Here is a 20,498-nt window from a genome sequence, read left to right on the forward strand (position 1 = left end):
TTTCCTTCTTTTACTTAGTTCTGTTGAAGTGTCATGAGGACTCGAAACGTCAACTGTGCTCTGCTCCGCCGATGCTTTTGGACATGCTGAGTGTTTCCAGGTTTTTCTGATTCCATTCTTGTTTTGCAACAAATCTGCAGCTTTTAGCATTTATAATACATAGGATGTGGCCTGCTGTTCCCCGCTCGATACCGCTGACAAGGTCAATTCCCATTTGTTTCAAAAGCATCTGCGTGTGCAGCAGTTGCAGAGGGGGGTCGGGGCTGCTGGTGGTGCACGGAGAACATGATATTACAGTTACATCATTCGTTGTGATGTCAGGAAGCATCTTTTGTGGAATCACTTCTTGCATATTTGACACATTCCTGAAACCCGAAGCTTTTGAAGCTAGGCTATCTTAACAGAGACTTTTTTTCATTTAATTATATGTTTTTTTTTTACTTAGTTACATTTTATCTTACGACATTTATTTCACTTAGACTAGTTAAAGTTTATTGCATCTTTCTATACTTGTATGGGCATAAGTTCTAAAAGATTCAAGGCGGGGAGTCAAGATTAAGGTTCACATGGTCAGATTGAATGAAGTAACGTATTTGCTCACTTGCGATTGACAAATTTCCATTTGATGATTCCATGTTTCCTGAACTCATCAACGAAGGGAAATATTCACGTCTCTGGTATCTAACCACAATTATCTATTTCTGCTGAAATGGGTGCAGTGGGGTGGGCATGGGGTGTGTTGCCTGGTCGGCCGTGGGTGTGCATGATTGTAGAAAGTATAGTGTTTTACAAACTTTGTAACCACTTTCAGGAGAGTACTGTCGCACCTGTTACAATAAATAATATTCACGAACAACATAGTTGGATAAATCTTATTGTCACTCTGCACCTTTAGCATGAGCGCATCTAACCAGAATCGCGGTTTTCCCAAAGGGAAAACCAGCATAAGTAATGCCTTATACATTCAGGTATTGCAAACACATTGCAATAACCAAAGGAGAGTACTTTGTTTGCCTTGTCCCATCTCAGCAAGTCTTTCGAACATAGGGGCAAATGCTGCAAAATAAAACTGAAATTTAAAACATCTGGTGTCACACTAAACTGTCTAATTCTATGGACTATTTAAATGCCAACATAATCGGTAAAGCCCGCCATGGGGAGTCATGATCACAAACCATTGCGATCTGCAAAGGTTTCTGCTGGGTTGAGTTCCAAAGCTGCAATCCTTTGGCATGTTATTATATTTACCGTTGTCATGTGTCACTCTGTCATCCTCAGAAGATGTTCAGGTAAATTCCGTAATGCAGATACACCTGCTTAATCTTGCCTGCCTGATATCCAAGGCAATAGTGCACTATTGACTTGTTAAAAGTTGTTCTACTCTGATTATGTCAGAGTGGATCCGATGAAAATTGTGACCTGCAAATGTGCAAACCCTGTCACGCGAATCAATATCTTTGTAAGACAACCAACATCAGAAAGGCTAATACCATCGTCCAGTGTTTTGTAAGAATGCCATATTCAGCAAATCAACACTGGAACATCTTTGAAACTTTACATATCTGTGTGCCACATTCAGCAGTATAATACTGAACTTGGCTGCTGAAATCAAAACGCACATAACACATTTCCTGCTTCATCCAAGACTAGTTAGAGTTGTTACATTTAATCTGAGTAAGATGTTTTGAAGTAAAATGAACGTGCCTGAGGAGACTAAACTCGAAGTCTACCAACACAACTTCCTCCATGCCTTTATTGAAAGCTTTGATATCACTGTCACATATTGCAGGTAACAAAGGGGATATAATGTTTTGCTGCTTCACTGTCTCAGAAGTATCCTGGGTATCAGGCAAAGTGAGCGACATAAAGGGGCCTAGAATGCACGAAGTCTATCCGAAAAGATTAATTATCAATCCAGCAATGTCTGCGATGGAATGGTAACATCTGTTGTGTAATTGCCAGTCGTATAAACAGCGACCACACAATTACTGGGTGATGTGCTGCTACACCCACATATCAGAGCTAAAAGGATATCCACATGAAGATAACGCAAATTTATTATGCCAACTGGAAGCAGTCGGCAATGACTCTAACACTTGTGGTCTGATAGTATGCAAACGCATGTGAACAGATGATGCATGCAAAAACTCAGAAGATCGAGAAAGGGTCCCAGAGAAACAGAGACCAACATATCCAAAAATTTCAAAGATCATGCAGAAAGTTCGGCAAAAAATCATAATGCCAGAGTTGGATCCTGTTTTCTTAAAATGTCGTAAATATGATTGCCTCTGTCTAGGCCAGCACTTGCTGACCATCGCTAATTGCCATTTAGAAAAAGGTGTTTGTCGCATTCTTCAATGCTCCTGTCCTTGATGTTCAGCTGCACACAATGTTCTTTTCAGGACTAAGTTCCAGAAGGTTTACACTGTGACAGGTAAATAATAGCGATATAGCTCAAATCAAGATCGTGCTTGGGGGAAACTTATATGTAGCGTTGTCCACATGCTGTTTCAGAACTTGTCCATCGAGAAGTTATAGATCATCAGTTTTTGAAGGTGCTGTCGAAACATCATACGTGAAGTACTGTGGCGCATCTTATGTCTGATTTGCACAATTATTACTGTGAATCATTGTTTACGGATATAGATGGGGTTCCAATAAAGCAGGTGACTCTGACCGACATGGAGCTGAGGTTCTTTAGCGTTCTATTTTGAAATATTTCTCGTCCAGACAGGTAGAGCACATTCAATGAAAACCCTGACTTCTGCCTGGTAGGTGGTGATCAGTCATTTGTGAATCAAGTGTTGATTGATTTGGTGCAAATTCGCATCCTCTGATCTGTTCCTGTAACTCTTTCGAGTACAAACACGTTTCCATCTGTTCCTATTCAGATGAAGTTACATTGTTTCATAGTTTGCCATTGTGAGATTTGAACTCTTGATCTTGGGGTTACAAACCCAGTACCATAACCACTTGGCTATTTAGGCCAAGCCGATCTGTTCCTGTAGTCGCTAAGTTTTACTGCCTAGTCTAATTACTTTCTAAATAACGGTGGCCCGTCGATTTTGAGATTGAGGAACAACATGTTTTCCATGCTATCTATTTATAAGGGGTGATGCATATCATTCTCTCCGGCTTCAAGTGGTAATTGCCTGGCAAATGCATAGAGTGAATATCTCTTGAAACCTAGCAACCCAGACACTAATTTTCTCCAAGCCATGCTGCATACCGGCACGGGCTGTTTCAGCGTTTCAGTAGTTGTAAGTGGGACTTAACATTGTTCAGCCACCAATCAACCAAGCACTTCTGAAGTTATGAGGGTGAGAATGTCATTGATGAAACAGCTGAAAATACTTGTCCTGTGAAAGCGTCTAGTTAGGAACATCTGCAGCGGTCTCCAAGGCTTAACCTCCAACGTGCATAATATCTTCAATAGTGCAAGATATGGCTAAAACCAATGGATTGTTCCTACCCAGATTCACAGGAAGTCTATTTCGCCTGTACTCCTTTGTCACCTGATTAATAAAAACATTGTTTTGTGTCAAGGATAATCACTGCCATATCACATCTTGATCCCATTTTATTTTTCCTTGCTTGCTGAAACACTGTAATGCGTTCAGGAGCTAGTGGCGCTCCCAACACAGAGTGAGCAGGATTCAACGGATTTATCATGATAACGCATTTGGTGCAATCTTCCATAATTTTGCATGTAATTTACAGTAGATTCATAGGCTGAAGTAAGCTGTGTTGGGTATGTCCTGTTGATTGTTCTTGGGACGTAGTTGTACAATTCATCACATTGGCCGGTAGATGCAAGCCTTGCAGAAGTACTGGGACAACCTTTACAGGTGTCCAGCTCATTCTGGAGCCTGGATCATCAATACTTTTTGCCAGAATATTGCAAGGCCCACCAGCTTTTACAGCACCCAGGGCATTCCACGTACCACGTGGTGTTTATTTTTTACATGAGATGAGGCTGTCGCTAATAAGCAGAGCATTTATTTCCCACCCCTAATTGACTTTGAACTGAGTTGCGTTTGCAGCATTTCAGTGGGCAGATAAATCTGAAACACAGATCTTTGGGTCTGGAGTCTCATTTAAACAATAAATGAATGAAGACGATTACCTTTCCTAAAGGATATTAATGATTCAGGTGGGCTTTTCAAGCAGTTCCTCATGTAGTTTTACTGCTTCCATTGACATGCTGGTAGGTCTAACTGGGTATCGACTGATTAGCTAATTCAATGTGTATCTGTTTACCTAAATCGAAAAGTTCAAAATCCTGTTCGCGACGTTCATTGGGTACATAGATCTCAGCAATTCGTAAATGAAACGTCCAACAATCGGAAAACGCATGGGTGGTGATATTAAAAGCAACTTGGCTGCAAAGTAAACAGTATTGCATCAGCGATTAGGCATATGCAAAACCTGATACTAAAAAAAATATTATTTCAAATTGACATTGTAATAATCATGAGCAGTGAAATGATCATCTCTCTTTTGAATGTCCCCCCCTATTGAACATACATCCACCCTGTAGATGGAAACCTGTGTAAAACATACAACAAATTTAGAATCATTACCATATTTACATGTACCTAGTATGCTTTGGTCGCGCAAAGAGAATTATAACTCATTCCAAAAACGCTGACAGCCTCAGTGGTGGAACGCTGAGATGTTTAAAAATAACAAGAGGTTTGAAGCAGAGAAAAAGAAAACACAATTCTCAAAATATTCTTTCTTAATTCTGATGTGACACATGAGATACCTGTAACTTGGCTTCTTCTCATTTTACCTCTACCTCTATCTGCAGCCACTTACTTTACATATTTAATTATTAAGGTTGCCTCTTAATTCAGATAGTCTGTTCGGTTTGAGATTGAGATTTGGATATTCTCTCCAATATTTGCATATATCTTTTTTCTATGTCATTCTTCATTGCATTTAATCTTTGTTTCTGCAATTGGGAAAGCATAGCGCACATGGGCCATGTTATGTATTAAGCGCTTACACAACCAGGTCTCCTGTTAGTATGGTGTTATTGCAGAGAATGTAAAGTACTGATCTCAAAGAGACTTATGGTGGTCGTAATGACCCTGACCGCCTTTTAGACGCCCCGCTTGTTTTTAAGTGCTTTTGAATTTAATGGTGCTGACTATTGACTTGATAGTTTGTAAGTTATCATCATTTTGTGTTGCTACCCAAAGGCAGCATTCTACGATAAAATTACATTAAATTGGTATTTGTGCAATGAATCTAGAGGTAAATGTGCCGTTAAAGCTCCAGAAGAATATAAATCAAGCAACCCTCTTCATTTCTTACTTTTTTCTTTCATCTGGCCTCTCAATTTCAGGTTTACTGTTGAGAAATAGAAATATGTCCGAACATGTTGTCAACTTGCATAATAATCCTCTCGTGTGCTTCAAGCAAATAATCCAGGTGATGGTAGAAATTTGATTCGGGGCATTAAGATTGAACATTCAAACACACATGTTGAAGGGCATTGATGTTTTAATGTAATACGGAAATGTAAAGTCTTCACTATCATTCCATTCTCCAGTTAAATAATTCAGTCCATTAATCACCTTAGTTAAGGAGATTAAAAGTGTGGCAAGTAATGAATATCGAAAAAGGAAAGTTTGACGGAGTAAATCTCGGCAAAATGGGGTTGAAATACATCCATATTGTAGCATAAGAGTGCTGAATCTGATTTGGGCCTCTCTTTATGCCCCAACTCTGTTATCTGGATCCAATGACTTATTCAATAACCTTTTGTTTACTACCTGAACCACATGCAAATTGGCATTGGACAGGGATGATCAGTGAAATGAATGTGAGGTTCAAAGGCTCGTATCGTAGAAGTGTGTTCCAGTTCGTGGGGCACTGACACCTGCATTGGGTTAAATGGGTTCTGTCGCATTTCGATGATCTAAAGTTGAACATTGTTGTACCAATATTCCAGCAGTCCACATAGCTGGGGAAGTAGAGAGGTTTTCAAACAAAGCAGTGGGAGCACGGCTTGAAATTTGGGAACAGGTGTTCAATCAGAGAGTAGGGAAATGGCGAGGATGAAATGTGGGAATAAATGTGGAAAAATATTAACTGACTGTGACAGGAAGGGATAGCGTGCAAAGCTAAAAGCACATGAGCCCGTAAGCCTGGTGGTTACAAAGATTAAAGAATAATGAAACTTGTAGATTGTCTCTGAACACATGGGATGTCCGTTAAAGAATATGTGAACTTTGGACAGAAATAGAAATAAATATATGCTATCCGATTGTTATTACAAAGACAACGTTGCTGGATGACATACATCGGCACCAGCCTGTCAAACGGTGTATAGTGAGTTGGAAGTCCACGAGGCCAGAAAAGGTGGAGGGTCATCCATGATAATTACTAATGTTATTGCCTTGATGGAGAGAGATGAATTCTCTTCCGGAAATCAGAACTTCTCAGCTCTTTGGATAGAGATAAAAATGGTATAGGCAATAAATCACTTGTGGGAGTTGCTACAATGCTCCAATCAATAACCAGATGGCAGCATGGCATATCAAGAAAGAAATATTGGAAGTTTTTGTTTCACAAAGGCACAGCATCAGCCTTATGGGTTTCAATCTACAACTACATTGGACAATTGAGAAATTAAGTTTGCATAGATGAAGAATTCAAAGAGAATTTGAGGGATTTTTTTTTTAGAAAAGCACATTATCTGTCCGGCCAAAGGGCACGCTATACTGGACATGGTCTTGTGCAATAAGGCACGACTAATTAATGATCTCGGTTTAACGGCGCCCTTAGGTAGAAGCAACAGTAATGGAAATCAATTTCACATTAACTTTGAGGGAAATAAGAGTAGGGCCAGAAGTCGCATTATAAATTAAATAAGGGAAATTAGGAGGGCGTGAAGCAGCAACAGCTAAACTGTGTTAGCAAATGGTGCTAATGGTTTGGTCAGTTGAGATGCAGTGACACACATTTAAAGGGGTATTTCTGAGTACTCAGAAAATTAACGACACAACATGCATGGGCTAATTGATCATCAGAAGTTAATCAAAATGTTAAATATAGTCTCAACGTTAAAGAAAAATAAAACATGTAATCGTGCAAAAATGGGTGGCAGATCAAACCTGAATGACAGACTATAAAGAGCAACAAAGAAAAACTAACCTGTCAATAAAGACAGGGAACTCGAGTGCGAAGGGAAGCAAACTCGAATTGTTAAAAACACTTAAGGGTGTCTATATATACTTAAGAAGGTTAAGATTTTGCATGATGAGCTTTGGTGTTACATGAAATGTGCCTAATTAATGTATAAGGTAACAAGGAGATGACAGATAGATTGAAACGGTATTTTTCATCAGTCGTACCTACAGAAGATACAAGGGACATCACAGTTATACCTGCTGATCAGGAATTGGAAGCGAGTGAAGGACTCATAAAAATTCTGATCACAAGTGAAGTGGTATTAAGGAATCTGCTGCAGCTGCTAACCGATAAATCTTTGGTCCCTGATGGACATACTTTTAGTGTCTATATGTAACGTGGCTGGTGAGATAGTTGATGGGTTGACTTTTGTTTACCAAAATAAGCTAGATTTATGGAAGTTTCCATGAGATTGGAAATTAGCAAATTCAACATTTATTCAAAGAAGAGGACAGACAGACCATACGAAAGTAGAGGACAATTAGTTTATTATCTGTCATATAAGCTTTTATTAAATATGTTATTGTTGGGCATTGACAAAATATTCAAAGTAATCAGATAGACTCAACATGGCTGTGTGCAAGCGAATTATATCTGTGCAATTTAATGAAGGACTTCGAAGAAGTCACATATTTTGTGGCAAAAAGGGAATGAGTGAATGGACTGAACTTAATTTCCAACGTGCACTTGTTAAGCTGTGACATCAAAGGTTCATGTGAAAAATAAAACCTCGTGGTTCAGGGGGTGACATACTGTCACTGATTGAAGATTGGCTCTATAACAGGAACAGAAAGCAGATTTAAGTTAATCTGTGCTTCTCACTGTCAGTTTTATACACGCAGGGTGCCACAGGGTTCAGTGCTGGGGCCTCAACCTTTCCGAAATTATATCAATACCTTGAATGAAGGGGCCATTTTTATGTTTACTAAATTTGCTCATTACACATGTAGTAGGAAAGTAAGTTGTGAAGAGGACATCATGGGGTTACGAAAAGACACAGGTAGGCCATGTGGTTGAGCAAAGAAATGGTAAATGGAATGAAATGTGGAAAAATTTTAAAAAGTGTCTACTTAGGAAGGGAGAATACTAAAGAAGCATATTATCTAAATGGTGGGAATTCGCAGAGCTCTGAGTTGCAGAGAGAATTGGGTGCCCTTGTCATTATTAATACATGGTTAATATGGAGCCACAGCTGGTAGGTAAAAAAAAAACTCGTAGAACGTTATTGTCTATTGACAGGTGAATCAAATATCAAAGTGGCGCTGTTTTGCTTCAGTTATACTGGAAACTGGCGTGGCCGCATTTGAAGTATTGTGTTCTGTATTGTTCTCCTTAATTAACGATGTAAATATGTTGCAAACAGCTCAGAGAAGATTTACGAATCAAATACTAGGGATAGGAGGGATGCACTATTAGGAAAGGTTGGACAGGCGAGGCTTGTATCCCCTGGAGATTAGAAAATATATAGGCAATTTATCTGAACCCGTTAAAACGCCGAGAGGTATTGACAGGGTGAATGTGGACAGCATGTTTCCTGTTGTGGGGAATATAGAACAGGGGGTCACTATTTAAAACCGCGATAAGGAGATTTGTTTCTCTTTCTCAGAGGGTAGAAAGCCTCTGGGACTCAATTTGTAAAAAGTGCAGTGGACAACGATAATGTATATTTTGAAGGCCAATTTGGGTGGATTCCACATAAGGAACGAATTGTAACACTGTGAGGGTAAGGCGGTTAATCACAATGAGACGAGTTATTTTATGTTCCCGACCGGAGAGATTTTAAGGCATGGTGACGTGGGGGGCGGGGCAGGGGATGGTGAGGTGCGTTGAGGAGCGCTAATTTCACGGTATTGTTTTGCCTATGGTTTCCCACCAGCTGCGGATACACAGCTATTCTATGCTACAGTGGGAATGCCACAAAATGGAAGTCCGTACTTTCCGCAAGTGATGTCCTGAAGTGGGTAATTAGTGGCCACTTCAGGAGCCTTCCAGAGCAGGTTCAATTTTTACGTAGGTGTGAAAGCTGAAACTCCGCCCGGTAAGTCAAGTCATCAAGGTAATTTCCAGGTAGAAAGTGGGAATCCGCTTGGGGGGAGGGGGAGGGGGTGAGGATGTTGGTGGATCCTCCATTAGAAGCATTAGAAGACACTTTTTGAAGTCGGACGCACCCCAAATCTCTCCAGACCTTCCGCCCGTCCCCACTTTTCACAGCCTATTCCCCCTGAAACCAATCACTACCTGGTGCCCCAGAACAACCCCACACACCGCCATATCCCATCACCACACAATCTATTCGTACCGCTCCGCATTGAACTTGCCTGGCAACTCCCGTTTCATGACTTAGCCAATTATGTCTTCTAGGATTTCATTTTTGCTCACTCCAGCTCTCAGTGCAATGAATGGAGAGCTGCAGCCCTATCAGGTTAGACGGTAGCTGTCTGATGCACGCCTTTCTCCCGGCTGTGGGACGAAAGGCCCACCTGACACAAACTAATGCTCTTTGGAGCATAAATTAGCTGCTGGGCATTGGCAGTCGTCGGCGGGGTGTTCCTGTTTTATTCATTTTATGGCGGGATGCCATCCTAAAAACACCATTAACATGTTTTTACTTACCTCTCAGTTGATCAAGCAATCTTTTATCTGCACAGATGAGAGTATTCAAACGATCAGAATATCGAATAGTATGCGATATAATGGCAGCAGTATTACATAATAGGATGCTGAAAATTGCAAAGCTTCTACGAGGCCTATTATTCATGGTGGAACGTGCTTAGTCCATAGGATAAGGAGTTTTAATTGGGGTATGAACCATTGGACGCCTTCTGGCAATTTGAAAGAAACTCCAGGACATGCTCATTTCAATCTTAGAAAACCACTGCAAGTATCAACAATTTAAATGCAAATTGCATTCCTGATTAGTTACGCAATAACACGCCAGGTCCGTTGTAAATTACATCCTAAATCAGAGCCACACTGCACTACCGTATCATCACAGATGGAAAAACAAATGCTTATACCCGATCTGATATTCATGCGGAAAATTGTGTGCAACTTTTTAATAGATGGGAGCCGCACAGACCGTGCCATTTCTACCAATAGCTCCAAGGGGTGATCAGTCTAAACCGTACTTGCAAATGTTTATAACGTTCCTAAGGATTCTTTTATGACATTTCCTTTGATACATTGGCCCCAACAACGCTGGATTACAATTCAGAAGTGAACAAGCATTGTGTTTTTAAATTTTACGTGGTTGTTGTTTTTATAGATGGTGTTCTTCCTGCAAACAGCGTTCCTGAATTCTCTGGCTATGACACTATTGCACATTGGATAGCCCTCACGAGTTATTGCGTTCCTCCACTTGTCAAAATTACAAGAGTTGGTTATAACCTGGAACCTTCCGACTCTAAGGCAGGTGAAGTACCCACTGAGGATGTGTCATGCTTTGTTTCTCTCCAACAGGTATGAAACAAAATCGCAGAAAGAAATTATAATTGAATGAAATTAAACATTTCCGTACTTTCTTCAAGGAAGAAAAAGAAAAAATGAGATTTCCAGCCTCTTAAAGGGGAATTCCCGCTTTTAGGTTATGCACAATTGAAAATATGTGGGCGATTGTGAATTTCTAAAATTGCGAATTGATTAAGGTGTCAGGCATGAGTGATCTGAGCACCATATTTTTTTCACATAGCTTGTGAAAACTGAAATTGATAAATAATGCTGTGGCGGCTATATATTATAATTCAACTTTTATGAAACCCGACATGTCACTGTCATACTTTGTGTTCACCTGCGTCAAGCTAAAGTGACGTTTATTTACCTATCATTGATTCTTTTTGAATTTTAAATAATCTGTGGCCAAGCAGCATGGGTTGCACCACAACGGAATGGCGCTTGAATGACAAAGCTTTACAATTATAGTCCAGTGCAGTATTTCAAACGTACACACACACACACACACACACACACACATACACACACAACAAGCTTTTGAAGTTCTTTACTTTTGTACTTTGGATTTTAAAAATCCAATCATGTTTAGTTGTAAAAATATCACGCACGTGAAATAAGGCTCCTCTGGGGCAGTCAAAGAGCCTCTGTTCGGGAATAAGGCAGGCAATGCTGGCAAATTCAGTAACTCTTGCAGCATCCTGAAGAGAGTGGAAAAGAGTTAACCAATTTTCGATTCCCTATGACTTTAGTTCTGAAGTTTCAGCTCTGAAGAAGAGCCAGATGGACTCCAACTGTTAACTGCTCAATACTCCCCCCAGCATTTTCTCAGTATTATACTTTGATCAATATGTACGTAAAATTGCTGTGGAATATATGTGTTCTCCTTGGACAGTAGCGGCAGATAGTGTGGGGTAAGTTTGGGGCCAGGAAGTTATCAGATGATATGTCCATTTCTATGTCAAAAAATCTAACAACTCCGTTTATCACCACTTAAAGTATTTATGGCTACATGAGAAAAATTTTGAAGGTCATTATAAAGTATAGGCGCTTCCTGTATGTTTTCAGAGATGACTGTGGATGCTGCATTAGTTCAAAGTCCTCCACAGATACCCAAAAATGAAATTTATTTTTCATGGGTTAGTTGTGTACTGCTGGATGTGAACTCACCATCTGATTTATACTTTCCAAGGAGCTCTGGGAAAAAAAATACATAGAAATTTTTGAGAATTCCAATGCCTGCTCTCAAAAATAAAATGCTACTGCGATGAATTGTCGTATATTTTTGCAAAATAGCATCTATCTATTTTTCATTTACGTGTCTCAGCTGCATCACGTCTTTGCTCTGTTATTGCACAGAAAAAAAAAAACAAATCAAGAATACAATATTATCCCACAGAAGTTTTAGTGCTATAGCATTTAATAACGATATAAGCCCGGGATGGTGCTTTCACTGAAGATATAATTGTCAGGATAGTACCTGTGGCCAAAGCACCATACCGGACCATCGACTAACAGGGAAGGACACTGTGCTTGCTAAGAATAATTAACAGATACGATTTAGTTGTAGGTATTGGTAGGTTTCGGGTTGCATCTAATCCGCTGCCCGCCGTAAGTTCCATGCAATAGAAATTCCCCCTGGTTTGAAGAAAGCTGCATATGAAGCAACACTCTAACAGGTAAGAGAGCCGATAGAGTCGGTTGAGTTGAAATTTTGGTGATGTCGATTTACTGCCACACGTTTCTCAGGATATTATCGAACTCATATTGGTTACTGACCTGCTTCTCTGATCTCTATTTTTAGAGCCTTCAATTCTGAAATAAATTCGATATAATTTGTTTGATTGGAAAGCATTTGATTACAAACAGCTTCAAGTTATGAAACCGACATGCATTGTGCATCAACAGTTGCATTGCATAGTGCTCTTTTTCTGAAACTGGGTAATTTCCTAACCATTTACATCGCCTGAACAACTTTCCTAACGTTGGCAATCGTACACTGTTGTGAATGCATAGACAACGTGCGCACAACCTTCCACCACAAACAGCAATGTGGTAATGATCAGCAATCTAATCTTACTGCTCTTTCTTATGGAATAAACATGAGCAGCGCACACAGCGGAAAAGGTTTATGTTCTTCTAAATAGCATCACGAGTTAATTTGAACGGAGCTCAAGGGGAATGCCTGCTCTTGCTTGAAAATCTAATTCAGAAAGGCAACATCTGCGCTTACGCTATTCTCTATTGTGGTGTCAGTGCTGGGTTTTAATACAACAGTACAAACGACTGTCGCAGTGTCGAAAGTGCGACCATTTTAATATAGCTATGAACAATAGGGTAAAAATGTAACCTCTTGTGCACAGTTTCAACAAAGGACACCACATTGTCTACCATGCGATTAGAAAGCAACTTGAAACAGGGTCGATTTTTAATTGAACCATCCTGACCTGTTCGACGATTTTACTGCCGCCTGTTTTCTTTTTACAAGAGAAGGATTTTTTCTTTCCATGCCATCCATTTACACTTATCATTTGCTGAAGCGTAGAATAAACTAGGCCTCTTAGTTTTCATTTACTTTTCCTGACGTACTGCTGGCAGTTTTTCCAACCGAAATCCGAATGTTGAAATTGTAGGAAGCATAAATACTGCTATTTCAAGTCAATGTGTGTGTGTGTGTGTGTGTATTTTCTACTTCGAGCTCTCGCCCGTGAAACGTAAGTTATACGGTTTAACTAACACCACAGGGACACGAGTACACGCTCCAGTCAGATACCTGAGAACAGATTTGACGCAATGCTGCACAGATGTGGTGGTTATATTTACGGTGAAATGTTGGCTCAGGACCCTGTCACCCGTCCGTTGGCATCAGGAGGTGGTAGAACATTCCATGGCAGTTATTCAAATGATGGCAACTGAATTCTTCCATTTGCCTTCGATCGATAATTATCCAGCAACCAGTATCTCTCAAGCTGAATACCTCTTCATTGTGTATATATGTTAATGTTGTCATATGCAATTCATCAGAGGAAGGAAGATAAAGAGACAAGCGAGCAGGCAGAAAAATAACTTTTACATGGGCCATGGCAGAGCAATTAAAGCTGAAAATGTGCAATCACTAGGGAGACTATTTCAGTTATATGACAAGACATTTATCACTTGCGAACTGCAAGCATAGATTATTAATGCTGTTGTGAAGATTTACAATGAATGAGCACTGAAAGACCTTCAAGACAGGGATAATTAACACAGAGCAAGAAGTAAAAGTCTTGACAACCTTAACTGGATCTATCCGAATGAAAAAAAATAACAGAATAAGACTGAATTATCATGTATATACATAAAGATTTTTAAAAAGGTCGTAAGTAAGATGGGTTGTTCAGATATCACGTGATTCTGTCAGAAGAAATCGTAGATTAAGTATTCAAAAACTGCTACAGAATGAATTATTACATAAAAAAAAGCAGAGAACTACACCAAGAAATTACTTCAAACACCAGAATATTCATGGACAGAGGCAAGAGATGATTGTCAGCAGTTTAGAACGTTTCTAAAATGGGTGTCGGAATGTTTAAAACATAATATGTTAAAAAGACTAAGAAGTATGATTTCGCGACTAGGACACATAATTGAGATAATTCCAAGCTGAATAAAGAATTGAAATTCGGGGAATTTATATTAAATGAGTATAACATTGTAAAATTATATATTTTATATTAGAGGAGAGCGTGATTTGGAGTCATATCTGGGCCGGATATAGGTAAAATAAAATATGTCATCTTGGGGCCAAGGACAATATTTCAGAAAAGTAATTAAGCAAGGATATTGTAAAGCAATTATGCATAGTATCAAAGAACAACCTTTATAACAACGTCAACAAAATTGAAGCAAAATGTTGCGCTAAAAAGGGGAAAAATAAAGTTTGTCGCCACTAAGCTATCAGGACAGAATAAATGCATAAAGAAACCATAGGCTTCGAAATATAGAGACGACAATCACACGGAAACAGAATATTAAAAGGGGTCATTGCAAAGAAAGGTCAGAAAAAAACTACTACAATGGGAAACAAAAAATGTAGCATGGAACTATATTAACGAATGGCATAAAGGAAAGCAATTAAACATTTTACAGGAAACAAAAAACAAAACACATGGGAAGAAAACTGTCCACTTCATTGCAGGAATGATGAAGACACGAGACAGAAATCAATCAGAGAGTCAGACACCCATTACCACAGAGAATGTTACCAATTGGCCCATCGAACGAATTCTGTCTACCTGCCGAAAACTCCCTTCAATTTGCAAGTGATATCCCGAACAAATCAATTTCAAATCGAATGCCAATCTAACATAGTTTTTTGAAATAACTAATTATTTATGACTCAACCATCACCATACTTATTAACAGCCACTTCATTAAAAAAACATCACATTAGTTTTCCTTAAATTCCCCATGCATATTCGCCAATATTTGCGCCCTTAATAAATTGCTCCACCGTCCTGAAGAATCGTTCGATGATATGAACTTTTCAGTGTGCGCCAGATCTAAACAGCTAATAATGTAATGTACCACTATGGCATATTTGCACTATGGATATGTTCCAAGAGGATCAAGGACAGATTCCCTGACTCCACGGTGTCATTTAAACATCTGCTGCAAGGAGGAAGAAATGGAAATAATGCTGATAATCTAATAGAAAGGGGTGTAGACGATACCATGTGTTGGGATAAATAACCTGTTCTGAGCTTTAGACTATTCAGAATGCATTCAAATGAATTATTATTTCAACAAAATTAAGCATAAGTATACAGGTTAACAAAAAATGCTCCCACCTTTCTCGGACTGGATCAATGTTTTTTTTTCTGCCATGTTAATTAATAGATATGTGAATTTGCAAAATGAACGTTTTTTCATATCATGACAAAATATTGAGTATTCTGTATATCTGAAATAAAAACTGAGTGACGCATCAGTTCTGACACTACACCGTGAAGCAGAAATAACACTGCCTGTCAGATCTGGCTGTTTGCCACAACTGAAGAGCTGTAGAATGCATTATTTTCCTCAACCATTGTACAGGGGATGCATAATACAGAATTCAGAAACAACACAAGTTATCTATCATTCACAAAAAAGTGAAATACTGATCAGAATACGAGTTTCCGATGCTCTTCTTAATAACAGTTAAGACTGGATGGTTTGTGGAAAGGTTGGACAAGCGATTTCCAGAACAAAAGAGCGATTTAGCTGAGGGCACCCTATAATTGTAATAAAACTGGATAGTATTCGAAGGACATACACCAGGATGCATAACGTTGACAAAACTTCAATTTCTTCGAGGCAATATAGGATCTCGGATTGTTACCTATCCTTATGAGAAGTTTGATGTGAAATGATTAGAGGAGTTCAAATGAAGAAATTGCAACGTCTAAGAAATAATTCATTTTCCCAACTAGACTGTGGATTTCTACATGCAGTTCATATATTAGAATGTTTCAAAGCAGCAAGATTACGCAAATGTTATTTCAAATTGAATTGGTATGGCCTAGATGGCAATATCTGAAACAACTGTGGAGTACGATGGAATAGCAACACCGAAAAGGGAAGCGACAGGGCAAGGGGGAGTGGGAAAAGGAGAGAGCCAAAATATTTTGTCTTGAGCTCAAAGTGAATGAGCGGAAATAACTGTAACAACTTTTTTTTTGGACAGTGTGTATGAATATATTTTGTCAACATGAACGCACACAGGTAAAAATGTCAATCAGAAGGGATTTTTTTTTTATCGGTCCCTGCTACCGGAAGAACGTGCTCGCTATGTTTGAACGAGAAATGTGCCAAGAATCAACTGCACTTCATATCTGTTCATTGAAGTTATAAAGAAGATTCAAATCGTGGGCTCTTACCATTCTTCAAACGATCAATTTCGCACATTTTCAGGTCTGGAAAAGAAAAGAATATTGAGTCGTCGGAAATTGCATCATAAGTTAGAGGCTTGTTTATCTTCAGCATTATATTTTTGGTGATATTCATGGCACTATACATTACTCCCGAAGTTTTGTATTCATGAAAATAGAATGAATGCCATTTGCAATGTTGATTGATTCTCAATGGGGCCATTGCAGGCTGCAGAACAAGCCCAACAACAGTGCCAAAGATGATAACATGTCCTGCACATGGGGAATACGAAAAGGGGAAACAGCTGTGAATTCTTGGCAACTGCTTCACAACATCAATAATTGCTTCAACAAATGGAGAGTACATTGAGAACTTTTGCAGGTGACGACTCTCTCATTGAGGAGCAGATCGCAGTGTCGAATTAGATTCAGGAAAATTATGCCCAGACGATCAAAGCATATTGTAGATGAAAGCGCTGCAATGCCTGGATTGTTCCAAAAACTGGTGTACTGCTCTGCATCAGAGTGAATTCTGTTGCTCTATTCCAAGTCGAATAGATACCCGATTATATGTTGTGCCAAGTTCCAAGATAATTATTGCTTACTTTAGCAGATAGAGGTACTGATCCAGTGAAATGCATTGGACGTTCAAACTTAGCACAAGTCTGCTATCTTTGTTGGAAATATCGATTGTGAGCCTTTCCAAAATCCAAGTCAGTCACACCAGCCGGCTATATAAAAAAAATCAATCGATATAAATCACCAGTCTATGCAATGGACTGATGACAAAATGTGAGGTCCTCACTATTCTCTTACAAAAATCTCCCCCTTTTGCTATTGGAGAAAACAAACCTCATTTTATTATATTTGTGGCGCTTTAGAATATACATTGATAATTTATTTTCCACCGTATTTGAAATAGATTCTCCAATTTCGTTGTTATTTGCTGCATTAATTTCTAATTTATATAGAGATAGTAGGTATTACAGTCTTGCTGTTGACTATTTGAGTTCTGTGCTTTGTCATATCCGTATGCTTTTTTAAAAATAATTTTCATTCCTGTTGTTGGGGGATCCATACCTTTCTCTTTTTCAAATAGTGTGTCCACTGAAAAGAGGCAAATAAAATAAATTCAATGCATTATATAACTCATCATATTTCCCACAACTGGTTATGTAATAATTTATGCTCGAATCCCACTACATCTTTCTCTATCAGTATCACATATTATGTTCTCCTGCATAACCAGAACATTATTTTAACTTATTTGGGATTATTTTCACTTGAATCTATACAATGTCCTTGCTGAATATGGATTCGAATTGCGTTCCAAATGGTAAAGTCACTCAGCACACTTTTCACATTACTGACACATATGTACAGTTTTCCTTAGCATGCTTCTCCAAAGTACTGCTGTTCTACAGTTGCTTTGGTTTGTCTCGTCAGCAGCATTAATGTGATCAGTGTGACCAAGTAATATCTGAAATCTTAACAAAGGAGAAGGAGCAGTGGCTCCTCAACAACTCAAAAGTGATCAACTCCAGTGAGAAACACAGCCTCGAAAAGAAACATAAATTGAAAGCATTCGAAATACATTTTATTCAAATCAAGTTCCTACAGCCAAATAAAAACTAGTAAACTCTGATCAAATTAAGAGGGGGAAATGATGAACAAGCAGAATGAAAAGAATAAAAAAGTGCCTGTGATGTCTTGCAACGTCTTATCATTAACTTACCTCGAATGGGTGATCCTGTACGCCAAAGAATGTGATCAGCAGTAAATCTTAAACAACAGTACGTTTTGAAAACAGCAAAACTCGTGTGAAACGATTGGGTAAGTTTCCCAATTTCAGTAAAATGCTTTCTTTTTACAGCTGAGCCGAATTGTATGGCTCAAGCTGCTCAACTGTGGAGGATCAGAGTGCCGGGGTTCAGTGTTTCATTGCATATGTATGATCTCCAGATAATGCTGTCGGAGTCATTCCATAAAAATCACATCCTCTCTGCTTGTATAGGAAAGTCGTGCCGAGTAGCATTAATTGTAAAGTTTAGGATGAGTGATACCATATTAAACAACGTCATCAAGATCCCATCGCAATGCTGTCTACGAGGAGGAAGTTTAAATGGTGGACATAGGGGCAACTGATTCAATATCGACCACTTTTAAAACATCTCCCAAAAGTACAGCTGTAACGGAAACAATGAAATTATCAGCACAAAACAATTCAAATAATGTGTTCTAGACTGTAGAATTAATCTGGCTTTTCTGCACAAATGCGTCAAATGTTTTGGATTTTTATTTGCTTCCTATCAAGAGATATGTTTCGAGTACATAACCTTACAAATTTAGAACGAAGCTCCACTAGTATAAGGTTAGTTATTCCATTGAAACACCTACACAATCCGCAGGATGAATGCAGAGGCGTCTGTACTAAAACGAATTTAATACCCATCCAGTTGGATGGCGAGTGCCTGTGCTATGGCATATATTGTACGAAAGTTCTCAATGTTAATTTTGAACTGGCATTTTTTAACCCCTGTCCAGGAGAATGTTAGATGCAACAGAACTATGGTGATTCGCTATTGGAATCTCATTGATTCGCTCAATTACCAATTCATCAAAAATATACAACGATGCTTACTGGTCTTTTGAAGCAGTGCCTGAATTTCTGGAAGACACGAATGCAATTGGATGAAGGAAAAAAAAAAAAACAATGATATGTATGCACACATTTGTTTCAGATAATTTAGGTTCCCAATGATCTCCAGTGTTGTATTGTCAAAAAACTGGAGTGAGACACTGTTGGAGCTATTGGGGAAAAAAATCATACAAGTTGAGGTCAAACAAAAACACAAATCTAAAAGCATTTTTGTTTTTTAATGAGTGCGCTCTGCAGAAGTTGGAATTGGAGGCTGAATTTCAAAGTGGCCCTTCCGAAGTCAACCAGGGATGAATGGTAATCATTCGTATGGTGAGCACAACTCAGGATGAGGGATGTAGAAATATGGCAAAATTCAATGAGCATTGATGCGTCAATAAGATGTATGCCTGGAGATCAATGGCTGTGCAGAGTACATGCACTTGGGGTGTTAGGATCTGATGAATAAATGAAGGCAACCATGCGTGTTAACCTCTGTATTCCAGAGGCACTGGATCGGTGTTTATACATCAGCCTACCGATCATTCAAAATGATCAAAAACTTAATCCAGGGTTAGGTGAAAGAGAACCATGCACATGAATGAATGATTGGAAGTGACCAGAACGGTTAGTTCCTGTATTGATTGCTTTCAACATAGAAACAACATCTCAGGAAACAAAAAAAAAAACAATGTGCTGGTGTTTAATTTCTATACAATCCTCATTCCAGACGGTTTCAGATAACAACACAGTTTTGTCTACGTTTCAGCCTCTGCTTCATGAAATTTTCTGAAGCTTTCCTTCTTCATTTTTGTGGCACACTTGGTAACCCCATGTCCGCATTGTAGATCTTAATATTTTGTTTTGGAATTATGTAGCATATTTATGATTAATAATAAAGCATTTCTGTGTCACAGATATTTGCTCGCAAAACATTGTACAATCTTCTCCACATCTCATTCAGCAAAAGTCATAATTGTTCTTGGTGCTTTCATGTAATATTTTCGTCAACCCTTTCCTTCTGGAGAAAACAGCTCCACTTTACTTTCTGACACGGATAAGCTTTCAATCCTGATATTGTTCTAAATTAAATATATAGTGATTAAATTATAAGCAGGATAACCTATCCCCGGTGCAGTTAAAAAGGGCAATAGAATAGATAGCGGGCAGCTATGGAAGAGCAGAATTGTTTTGCAGTAAACATGCAGCAAAAATGGCATGCCGAATGTAGAATTTCATCGAAAGTGGTAGGTTAAGATGGGCAGGAGATCATTGGTTCCTATTTACAGGCAGCGCCGGATATTCAGCTTAATTGCAAA

This window comes from Carcharodon carcharias, chromosome 29 (genome assembly GCF_017639515.1).
Source record: "Carcharodon carcharias isolate sCarCar2 chromosome 29, sCarCar2.pri, whole genome shotgun sequence".
In the NCBI taxonomy this organism is placed as follows: domain Eukaryota; kingdom Metazoa; phylum Chordata; class Chondrichthyes; order Lamniformes; family Lamnidae; genus Carcharodon; species Carcharodon carcharias.